Genomic DNA, 10,911 nt, shown 5'->3' on the forward strand with positions numbered 1-10,911 from the left:
TTTAAATTCATAATTATATGAAATGATGTTGATATAATTAATCAGAAAATATGCCTAATGTTTTTACAACTTATAAACACCCCTAATCACCTTAGTAACTTAAGCAGAAAAGTTCTTTTAAAGTTAAAAAAATAAATAAAATCATCTAATATTAATTTCAACCTAGCTTTTATTGCCAGTGGCTGCATTTATAGAGAATGAAGGTTTTAAAAGTATAAATTTTGATAAAAATAAATTTGGAGATAAGTGAGGTCCCAAAATCTTATACTCAATAAAACTAGCACACAATAAAATATAAAAATTAAGTGTATATAAAAAAACTATAAAAAAAGATATTGTTTGTAATATTTATTGCATTTTATAATCAATAAGTTAATTTTGAAAAAATGCAATTATTTGAGCACCAATAATGGCACATATTTCTGATTTCTGAAGATGAGGCATTATATTTTCATTTATGCTCTGCTCTGTAAATTATGTGGAATATGATCCTTCTTCTCCATGCCACAACTAAGAGGTAATATCATCACTTGAGCTGATGACTTAATGGATAATGTGTTCAGATCTGTTCAGAAAATTGACTAAACCATAGCATGAATAGCTAAAATTGCTTTGTAAAATTAACTTTCCGCAGACTGTTTCATTAGTATTAAAAAATGTAGTGGAGGGAATACAATCTCATTTTAGAAACATAATGTAGCAAGAGTTCAGTGGTGACAGGAGGTAAAAATGATGTATGCTGAGTGCTGAGGATGGTTGCAAGAATGTGGGGGTATTTCTAATTTCCACTAATTAGATTAAATATTAACCCATTTGTTATATTATTAATCACACAATTTCCTTCATTTCTATTGGCCTCTCCAAGTCTTTGATGTTGATCCTCTGAAATAGCTAATATTAAAAAACTTCCAGGCAGTCCCATTTTGGTGCAGTGTAAGTGAGTCTGACTAGCATCCATGAGGTTGTGGGTTCAGTCACTGGCCTCAATCAGTGGGTCAGTTGTCCACCATTGCCGTGAGCTGTGGTGTAGATCACAGACATGGCTCAGATCCCACATTGTTGTGGCTGTGGTGTAGGCCCGCTGCTATAGCTCCAATTCGACCCCCTAGCCTGGGAACTTCCATATATGCCATAGGTGCTGCCCTAAAATGACCAAAAATAAAAATGAAAATAAAAAATAAAACACTTCCCTAAACACACCACACTAAAAGAAACCGAAATTTGTCACATTTCACGCAGAAAGAAATAAGGATTACAAAATCCCTGATGAAGTCTCAGTTAAACTTATTAAATAAAATTTCCCTATATGGAAAGAAATGAATGTTACTGATCATAACAGGTTATGAGAAGAACAAATATTTGTTGACATTTAAATTGATCCAGACATTCAAAAAAATATTTTAGACATATTGGAAAATAGATAAAAAATAGTAGAAATGTTATGCTGAATGGAAAATTCAGTTATAGAGTTTCCGTGTTATTTATTACATGCCAAAAACCATTTTTTGTTGACCATATGTCAGCAAAAATTAAAAGCATTTGAAATTGATGGAGAAAATCATTATTAAAAATAATGTTATAAAATCTTTATCCATGTTATATGTATGTCTACATGCATGTATATATTATAAGAAAGAAAATTTTGTTGATATATGAGTGATTTTCTTCCTTTATGGATTAATTTTACTCCTTGCATTTAATGATAAAATAATATTTTTAATTACTATACCCTGATAAATGGATATTTATACAACTGCTGGTACTCATGCAAAAACTTTATTTACATTTTCACAGAACAGATTCTTTGAATTACTATTCTCAGGGCCTCTATTACCTCACTGTTTCTCAGGCTATAGATAAGAGGATTGAGCATTGGGGTCAGAATGGTGTAGAACACAGCCAGAGCTTTGTCCTCTGTTGGGCATGAATAAACTTGGGGCATAGATAAGTATAAACAAAGGGTACAGAATACAAAGTCTCAACAGTAAGGTGGGCACTACAGGTGGAGTAGGCCTTTTTCTTCCCTTCATCTGAGTGCATGCAATAGAGAGCAAGGAGAACACAGCCATGGGAGCATGCAACACCAATGAAGGGGAACAGAAGGAAGAGGATGGTGCTCACAAACACTCTGTACTCGTGGATTCAGGTGTCCACACGGGCCAAAGTCATCATGGCTGGGACATCACTGAAGAAATGATTGATGGCCCTGGATTGGCAATAAGGGATATGGAGGTATATATAGTGTGGGCACAGGAGTTAATAGAGCCCATTTTCCAAGATCCCATTATCGTAGATATGCACACAGTCTTCTGCTGATTCTGATGGAATAGTGAAGAGGAAAGTAAATGGCCACATGATGATCATAAGTCATAAATGTCAAGAGCGATGCTTCTGCACCTCCAAAAGTCAAGAAGCAGCTCTGAACTCCATACTCGATGAAGGATATAGGCTCGTTTCCAATAAGATAGTTGTAGGCCATTTGGGAGATTTAATTCTGGTCCATGAAAGAGAGCTGACTGAATAGAAAATACATGGATGTGTGGATTTGGGTGTCAAGGATGATGAGACAAGTCATGTAGAGGCTGCCAAACAGAGCCATTAGGAAAATGAGAACAATGAGAATAAAAAGAAACATGCTGATTCTGACAGGGGGTAACAACCCCAATAAAATGAAATCTCTTGTTGTTGCTTATAATTTTCCATGTGGAATTCATATAATTTTTCCTAAAGAGAAACACATGAACAATTCAAATTTAAAATAATAAGCTATTTTTGTTTTATTTTGGAATATTATTTAAAACTTTACAGTTCTGAAATGAAAATTTGAACTTACCTATGTCAGATAATTTGTAAAAGACATCATTTTTTATCCAGAGATTAAAATTAGAAAATGCAAACATTTTGGCCAAAGTTTTTTCCAGGAAATCTTTAAAATTATAGAAAAAAATTGGCGTCATTGAGATAAGTATGTTTTACTACCCTACACAAACACAACTAACCACGAATTAGATTTGGTACTCAAAATATTTTCATAGGAAATCAGGTAAATGCATATATTATAGGATTCTATTATGAACAATTGGTTATTACCATTAATGTAAGATTTTTCTTTCATATTCAAAGCCTAAGTCTCATCTCAAAATTTGCAGTAGCCTTTCAGCCAATGTTTTGAACCTATTTTTCTTTCTTGAGGTTTATGTGCTCAGAAATGTCAAATTAAGCTTCTCTGTAGTCAAGTGACATTATTTGATTTTTCTGTTGTGAAATATAGAATGAATCCTACATGTCAAGTACCACTTACACATATTTTCTTCTGTATCCCAGTTTTTGAATGTTGTAGAAGTTGACCTTTGCCTGAATAAGTATAAAGCACACACTCATTGCTTTGATAAATCCATGCAAGTTCTCTTAAATAGCATATATTTTATGTTTCTCTACTTCTTTAACACTTATATGATACATTTTGCTTTATAGAACTTTTTCTACTCATTACTTTTTCCTTTTTTTGTGCTTAAAAATCTTCAATTATAGATTATTGTTTAAATGTAAGCACATATGTTTAAAACATCTCCCTGTTAAAACCTACTTCCATGATGGTAACTATATGTATATGTCATGAATTAAAAGAATTCCCTGAGGAGTTCTCATAGTGGCTCAGTGGTTAACGAATCCGACTAGGAACCAAAAGTTGCAGGTTCAATCCGTGGCCTTGCTCAGTGGGTTAAGGATCCAGCACTGCTGTGAGCTGTGGTGTAGGTTGCAGATGTGGCTTGGATTCCGTGTTGCTGTGGCTCTAGCATAGGCCAGTGGCTACAGCTTCGATTAGATCCATAGCCTGGGAACCTCCATGTGCCACGGGTGCAGCCCTAGAAATGACAAAAACAAACAAACAAAAAAGAAGAGTACCCTGAGCATAAACTACAATAAGAGATGTAATAATTTAGGACCCTTTGAATAAAGGAATTTGGAAAAAGGAAATGGTCAGTTACATAAGTGGAAAAAAATGACATCTTAAGAGCCTTCTTCATGGAGGTGGGAGGAGGAATTCACCATAGAAATTGTAAATGAACAACCTTTATAAATACATAGTGTTTTAGTTGTAAATATTGTAGATTCAAATTTTACTAGACATTTAAGATAGTCTGCAGCATAAAATAGGAAGATGCTCACATGTGTCCATGAATGGACACACACATGAACAAAAATACATCTTCATATACACATATAGAAACAAATTACATTGAGGTAGTATGACTAGAAAATATAGAAAATACATGTTTTTTAAAATAGCACTTATATCCTCAAATATGTTGAGACATTATCATTCCACTATATAAATATTTTAGATATATAAAAGAAAGTATCAGGTAACTATCTCTTACATATTAAAAAATAATAATTGATGAAAGAGTAAGTAAAAATTTCAGTGACAAAATGGAAAAGTATCTATCAGAAATAAAAATAAAGAAAAAAAAAGAGAAGGATTGCCAATTTAAATGGATAGAAGAATTAGAGAATTAACATAAGAGAACCAATGTATGGTTATTGTAATTTCTATAAATTTATATAGCAAAATAATGAAGTTAACAATATTAAAAAAAATATAATTGATATATATGAACCACAATATTCAAAGTGCATGGTTAGAACATAGAAAAGTAAATAAGAAATATTTTATTGAAAATATTTTCTTCAAAATTCTAAATGTCTCCTTGACAAAATCTGTGAATATTCTAAATATTGCCTATCAATATACGGTCATAAAAGTATCTTGACCAAGAAAATAATAATGAGAACTATTTATATGAAATGCTAACTAAAATATCATTATATTTAAGAACAATTCATATTTTTATTTTATTTTTGTCTTTTTTTAGGGCTGCACCCACGGCATATGGAGGTTCTCAGGTTAGTGGTCTAATTGGAGCTATAGATGTCAGGCTATACCACAGCCACAGCAACACCAGATCCAAGCTGTGTCTGTGACCTACACCACAGTTCATGACAACACCAGATCCTTAACCCACTGAGCAAGGCCAGGGATCGAACCTGCAACCTCATGGTTTCTAGTTGGATTTGTTTTTGCTGCACCATGATAGGAACTCCCATATTTTTATATTTTAGCTATACATACCAGTCAATAGAAAAATGCTGTTGCCACCTCAGACTCAAAGTGATGTGTAGCTATATTGAAAGGATGGGGAATGAGAAAAGGAGGAAGAGGTGATGGAATGTGGGATGAGGGGAACATTCCATCCACAGTGGCTAGAGTAAGAGTTAAGTGAAGGTATTTGATATTTAGTATTTAAGCATTGGAAGATAAGCATATTAGTAAAAAGGTATATGATTAGAGGGAAAAACATGTTAAAATATTTAAAAATATTTGCCTTGTGGATCCAGAATAGTGGGATATAAAACAATTGCTTTTTTTCCTGTGGGCTACTGAGAGCATGTTCTCACTTTAATTAATAAAATATTAAAGGCATGTAAAACTGATATCACAATTAAAAATTGAACTTGATAACTCAAAATTAACATTATAATCAATGGGGTTCCCAATGTGGCTCAGGAGAAATGAATCTAACTAGTAACCATGATAATGTGGCTTTGATCCCTGGCCCTGCTCAGTGGATTAAGGATCAAGCATTGCTGTAAACTGCATAAAACACTTCAAATTCCCATAATTTGTGTTTAACACAAAACAAAACAAAAAAAATGGAGTACTAAAGGTTAGTTACCTGGACTGTTTCTAGAAGCTATCCTTTCTAGGATATATTCTAGAAAGAGAGAGAGAACAAGAATGAGAAGTAATATTAGCCATTATTTTTTAACTTCAATATATATTACATTTTATATTTTGAAATATCTAGCTGTAATTTCTTTTTTTCTTTTTATATTTTTATCTTTTTAGGGCTACACTTGCAGCATATGGAAGTTCCCAGGATAGGGGTCCAATAGGAGTTGTAGCCTCTGGCCTACACCAGAGCCACAGCAACACGGGATCCAAGCCATGTCTGTGACCTACACCACAGCTCATTGCAACACCGGATCTTTAATCCACTGAGTGAAACCAGAAATCCAAGCCTCATGGATTCCAGTCTGGTTTGTTAACCTCTGAGCCATGATGGGAACTCCCCCAGATTTATAATTTCTAAACTGTGTTTAGAAAGAGTGGAGTCATGCAGGTAAAAGGAACAAACAGGAAGCAACAGTAGCATTACCATAGATGCAAGGTAACCACTCTTCATCTTGCAAGACAAGAATAGCTGGAGAAAATGTTAAATTGTAACAATGTAACCTGTCTTCCCTGTTTCTTACTCCCTCACTGAACCTGTGCTAAAATTAGAATGTGTTAAAAACATAAACTCCCCCTTTCCCTATATAACTAGCTTCTCCCTAAGTGTGGGGAACCAGAGTTCTCTCTGCTCACTGCTCCTGAATACTCAGGCGATTGATAAACCTGCTTTAGATCTCATTGCTCCTGTCTCTGCCTCCTTCTCTCACCATTTCTAACATAGTTGGTGCCAAAATCTGGGAGGGTTACCTGGCCCTCCTTTTCAATTTCTTGGCCAACACAAACACTCTCAGACTTGAAGGGATAACTGAAGATAGCAGCCAGGGCTACTCTCTGGGGTGTTCTGAAGGTCCTGGGGGAAAGTAATTTAAGCCCGAAAGGATGGAAGCCTCCCCTACCCAACCTAAGAGTGCCTGTGTGTGCATGAGATGTGTCAAGGACGTGAGTGAGTGCAGAGTCCCAATTTGTGGCTCTGTTTATGCCCCTTGGTGACTTCTTTTGGTATAAGGCAGTCCTTTTGGACCCGGCGGGGCAAGGAGACCTAGTCAGGGGTTTATACTGACCTGCCAGTAGCTAAGAAGCACAAACTGGGGCTTCCCGTGAGGGAGATGGCCAGGGACAGATGAAGCAATTCTGTAAGTAGTGAGTGACCCCCTCTTCCTCCCCTTGAGACCAAGGATCTGAGATCTCAAGCATCTTCCTATGATTCCTGCCTCCTTCCAACCAACACTGGTCACAGCTGTCAGGGGAAAGTGAATGATTCACAATTTTCATTTCTCTCATTTTCACATTTCCCTCAATTTCACATTTTCCCCATCATTTACAATTTCCTCATTTTCTTAGCCCAAGCATATTTCCCCCTCATTTACATTTTTATTGTTATTTCCATAATACATTTTTTTCCTACTGTACAGCATGGTGACCCAGTTACATATACATGTATACATTCATTTTTTCTCACATTATCATACTTCATCATAAGTGACTACACATAGTTCTCAGTGCTACACAGCAGGATCTCATTGCTAATCCATTCCAAAAGCAAGAGTCTGCATCTATTAAACCAAAGCTCCCAGTCCATCCCACTCCCTCCCCATCCCCCTTGCCAACCACAAGTCTCTTCTCCAAGTCCATGCATTTCTTTCCTGTGGAAAGGTTCATTTATGCCGTATATTAGATTCCAGATAAAAGTGATATCAAATGGTATTTGTTTTTCTTGTTCTGACTTGCTTCACTTAGTATGAGAGTCTCTAGTTCCATCTAAGTTGCTGTAAATGGCATTATTTTGCTTTTTTTTGGTTGAGTAGTATTCCGTCATGTATATATACAACATCTTAATGCATTCATGGACATTTAGGTTGTCTCCATGTCTTGGCTATTATGAATAGTGCTGCAGTGAACATAAGGGTGCATGTAACTTTTTAAGGAGTTTTGTCTGGATATATGCCCAAGAGTGGGATTGTTGTGTCATATAGTAGTTCTATATTTAGTTTTCTGAGGTACCTTGTTACTGTTTCCACACCAAATCCAGCATTTGTTCTTCATGGATTTATTAATGATGGCCATTCTGACAGGTGAGGTGGTGTCTCATAGAAGTTTTGATTTGCATTTCTCTAATAATTAGTGATGTTGAGCTTTTTTCTATGTGCCTGTTGTCCATCTGTATATCTCCTTTGGAGAAATGTCTATTCATGTATTTTGTCCATTTTTCAGTTGGGTTGTTAGCTTTTTTGCTGTTGAGCTGTATAAGTTGTACAATTTAGAGATCAATCCCTTGTCAGCTGCATCGTTTGAAACCATTTTCTCCATAGGTTGTCTTTTTTTGTATGATTTTCTTTACTGTGGAAAAGTTTATAAATTTGATTAAGTCCTATTGGTTTATTTTTTATTTCTGTTGCCCTACAAGTCTGACATAAGAAATCATTTGTAAGGTTGATGTCAGAGAATATTTTGCTTATGTTCTCTTCTAGGAATATGCATGTGTCCTGTAGTACATTTAAGTCTTTCAGCCATTTTGAGTTTACTTTTGTGCATGGTGTGTGAGGGCGTGTTCTAATTTCATTGATTTGCATGAGGCTGTCCTGTTTTGCCAGCACCACTTGCTGAAAAGACTGTCATTTCCCCATTTTATATTCTTGCATACTTTTTAGAAGATTAATAGACCATAAGTGTCTGGGTTTATTTCTTGAATCTATTCTGTTCCATTGGTCTGTATGTCTGTTTTGGTACAAGTACCACACTGTCTTAATTACTATGGCTTTGTTATGTTGCATGAAGTCTGGGAGAGTTATGCCTCCTGCTTGGTTTTTGTTCCTCAGAATTGCTTTGGCAATTCTGGGTCTTTTATGGTTCCATATAAATTTTTGCATTGTTTGTTCTAAATCTGTGCAAAATGTCATAGGTGATTTGATAGGGATTGCATTGAATCTGTAGATTGCTTTACGTAGTATGGCCATTTTTACAATATTATTTTTTCCAACCCAGGAGCATGGCATATCTTTCCATTTCTTTGACTCCTGTTTATTTTCCTTGATTAATGTTTTATAGTTATCACCATATAATCTTTCACCTCCTTGGCCAGGTTTATTCCCAGTTATTTAATTTTTGGGAGGGTGATTTTAAGAGGTATCATATTTTTATTCCTTTTGTAATACTTAATTGTTAGTGTACAGATGCAACCAATTGCTGTTTTTTTAATGCAACTGATTTCTCAAAGCTAACATCATATCCTACTACTTTGCTGAATTCTTTGATCAGTTCAAGTAGTTTTTGTAGAGTCTTTAGCTTTTTCAATAAATATTATCATGTCATCTGCATAGAGTGACAATTTAATTTCTTTTCCAACTTGGATAACTTTTATTTCTTTTATTTGTCTGATTGCTGTGGCTAGGACATCCAATTCTATGTCAAATAAAAGTGGTGAGATGTGCTACCTTGTCTTGTTCCAGATTTTTTGCAGGAAGCATTTCAGCTTTTCTCCATTGAGTATTATATTTGGTGTGGGTTTGTCATAAATGGCTTTTACTATGTTAAGGTATGTTCCCTCTATACCCACTCTGGTAAGAGTTTTTATCATGAATGGATGTTGGACTTTTCAAATGCTTTTTCTGCATCTAATGAGATGAACATGTGGTTTTTGACTTTTCTTTTATTAATATGTCATGACATTGATTCCTTTTCATATGTTGAACTACCCTTGTGCACCTGGGAAGAATACTACTTTGTTGTGGTGTATAATCTTTTTTATATGTTGTTGAATTTGGTAGGCTAAAAATTTTTTGAGAATTTTTGCATGTATATTCATCAAAGAGATTGGCCTATAACTTTCTTTTTTGGTAGTATACTTGTCTGTTTGGGGTATTAGGGTGATTGTGACTGCATGCAATGTCTTTGGGAGTGTTTTTTCTTCTTCAATCTTTTCAAAAAGTTTAAGAAGGATGGGTATAAGTTTTCTGTATATTTGGTAGAATTCTTTTGTGAAGCCATCTGGTCCTCGACTTTGGTTTGTAGGGATTATTTTTGTATTACATACTCAATTTCATTTCTAGTGACTGGTCTGTTCACTTGATCTATTTATTCTTGATTCAGGTTTGGTGGCTGTACGTACATAAAAACTTGTCCATTTCTTCTAGACTGATTTAAATGTTATGTTAATTTATGCTGTACAGAAAAGTGACTCTGATATGTGTGTGTGTGTGTGTGTGTGTGTGTGTGTGTATAATTTTGCTTATTCTTTTCCATATGGTTTATCACAGGATATTGAAAATAGTTCCCTGTGCTATAGACAAGAACCTTCTTGCTTTTCCATTCTACATATATACTAATTTGCCTCTGCTAATCCTGGTCTCCCAATCCTTCCCTACCCTGCCCCACCAGCAACTTCTAGTCCATTTTCTATGTCTGTGAGTCCATTTCTATTCATAGATGTGTTCATTTGCTCCATGTTTTGGATTCCACATATAAATGATATCCTGTAGTCTTTGTCTTCCTCCTTCTGAGTTACTTCACTTTATGCTGATTTCTAGGGCCATCCATGTTGCTGCAAAAAGCATAATTTTAATGTTTTTTTTTTATTAATGAGGAACATTCCATTGTATATATGTCATCTTCTTCATCCAGTCCTCTGTTGATGGACATTTAGGTTGTTTTCATGTCTTGACTATTGTAAATATTGCTGCTTTGAACATAGGAGTACATGTATTTTTTGAATTAGAGTCTTCTCAGGGTATATGCCCAAAAGTAGGATTTCTGGATTTTATGTTAGTTTTATTTGTAGTTTTTTTGAGGAACCTCTGTAATGTTTTCTGTAGTGGCTGCACCAGTTTACATTCCTACCAACAGTTTGAGAGGGTTCCATTTTCTACATAAAAGGGATTTTAGCACCTCATTCAAATGAATGAACAGATCATCCAGAGAGAAAATCAATAAGGAAACATAGTCCTTAAATAATACATTAGACCAAATGGGTTACACAGAAAAACACCCCCCACACACACACACACCACACACACACACACACACACACACGCACAACATTCAATTCAAAGGCAGAAAAATATACTTTCTTTTAAAGTATATGTAGAATATTCTCCAGGAGTGATCACATACTAGGCAAC

General features: G+C 35.0%; 1 pseudogene; it reads right to left on the reverse strand.

The window, feature by feature from the left end:
* Positions 1 to 1,780: 1,780 nt before the first annotated feature.
* On the reverse strand, positions 1,781 to 10,238 carry LOC110259599 (olfactory receptor 2L5-like; annotated as a pseudogene).
* Between the last annotated feature and the right edge of the window lie 673 nt (positions 10,239 to 10,911).

The sequence above is a fragment of the Sus scrofa genome, chromosome 2 (assembly GCF_054392235.1).
Source record: "Sus scrofa isolate SSC_HxYL_T2T_F1_AM1 chromosome 2, Sscrofa_HxYL_maternal_Yorkshire_Landrace_v2.0, whole genome shotgun sequence".
NCBI lineage: Eukaryota > Metazoa > Chordata > Mammalia > Artiodactyla > Suidae > Sus > Sus scrofa.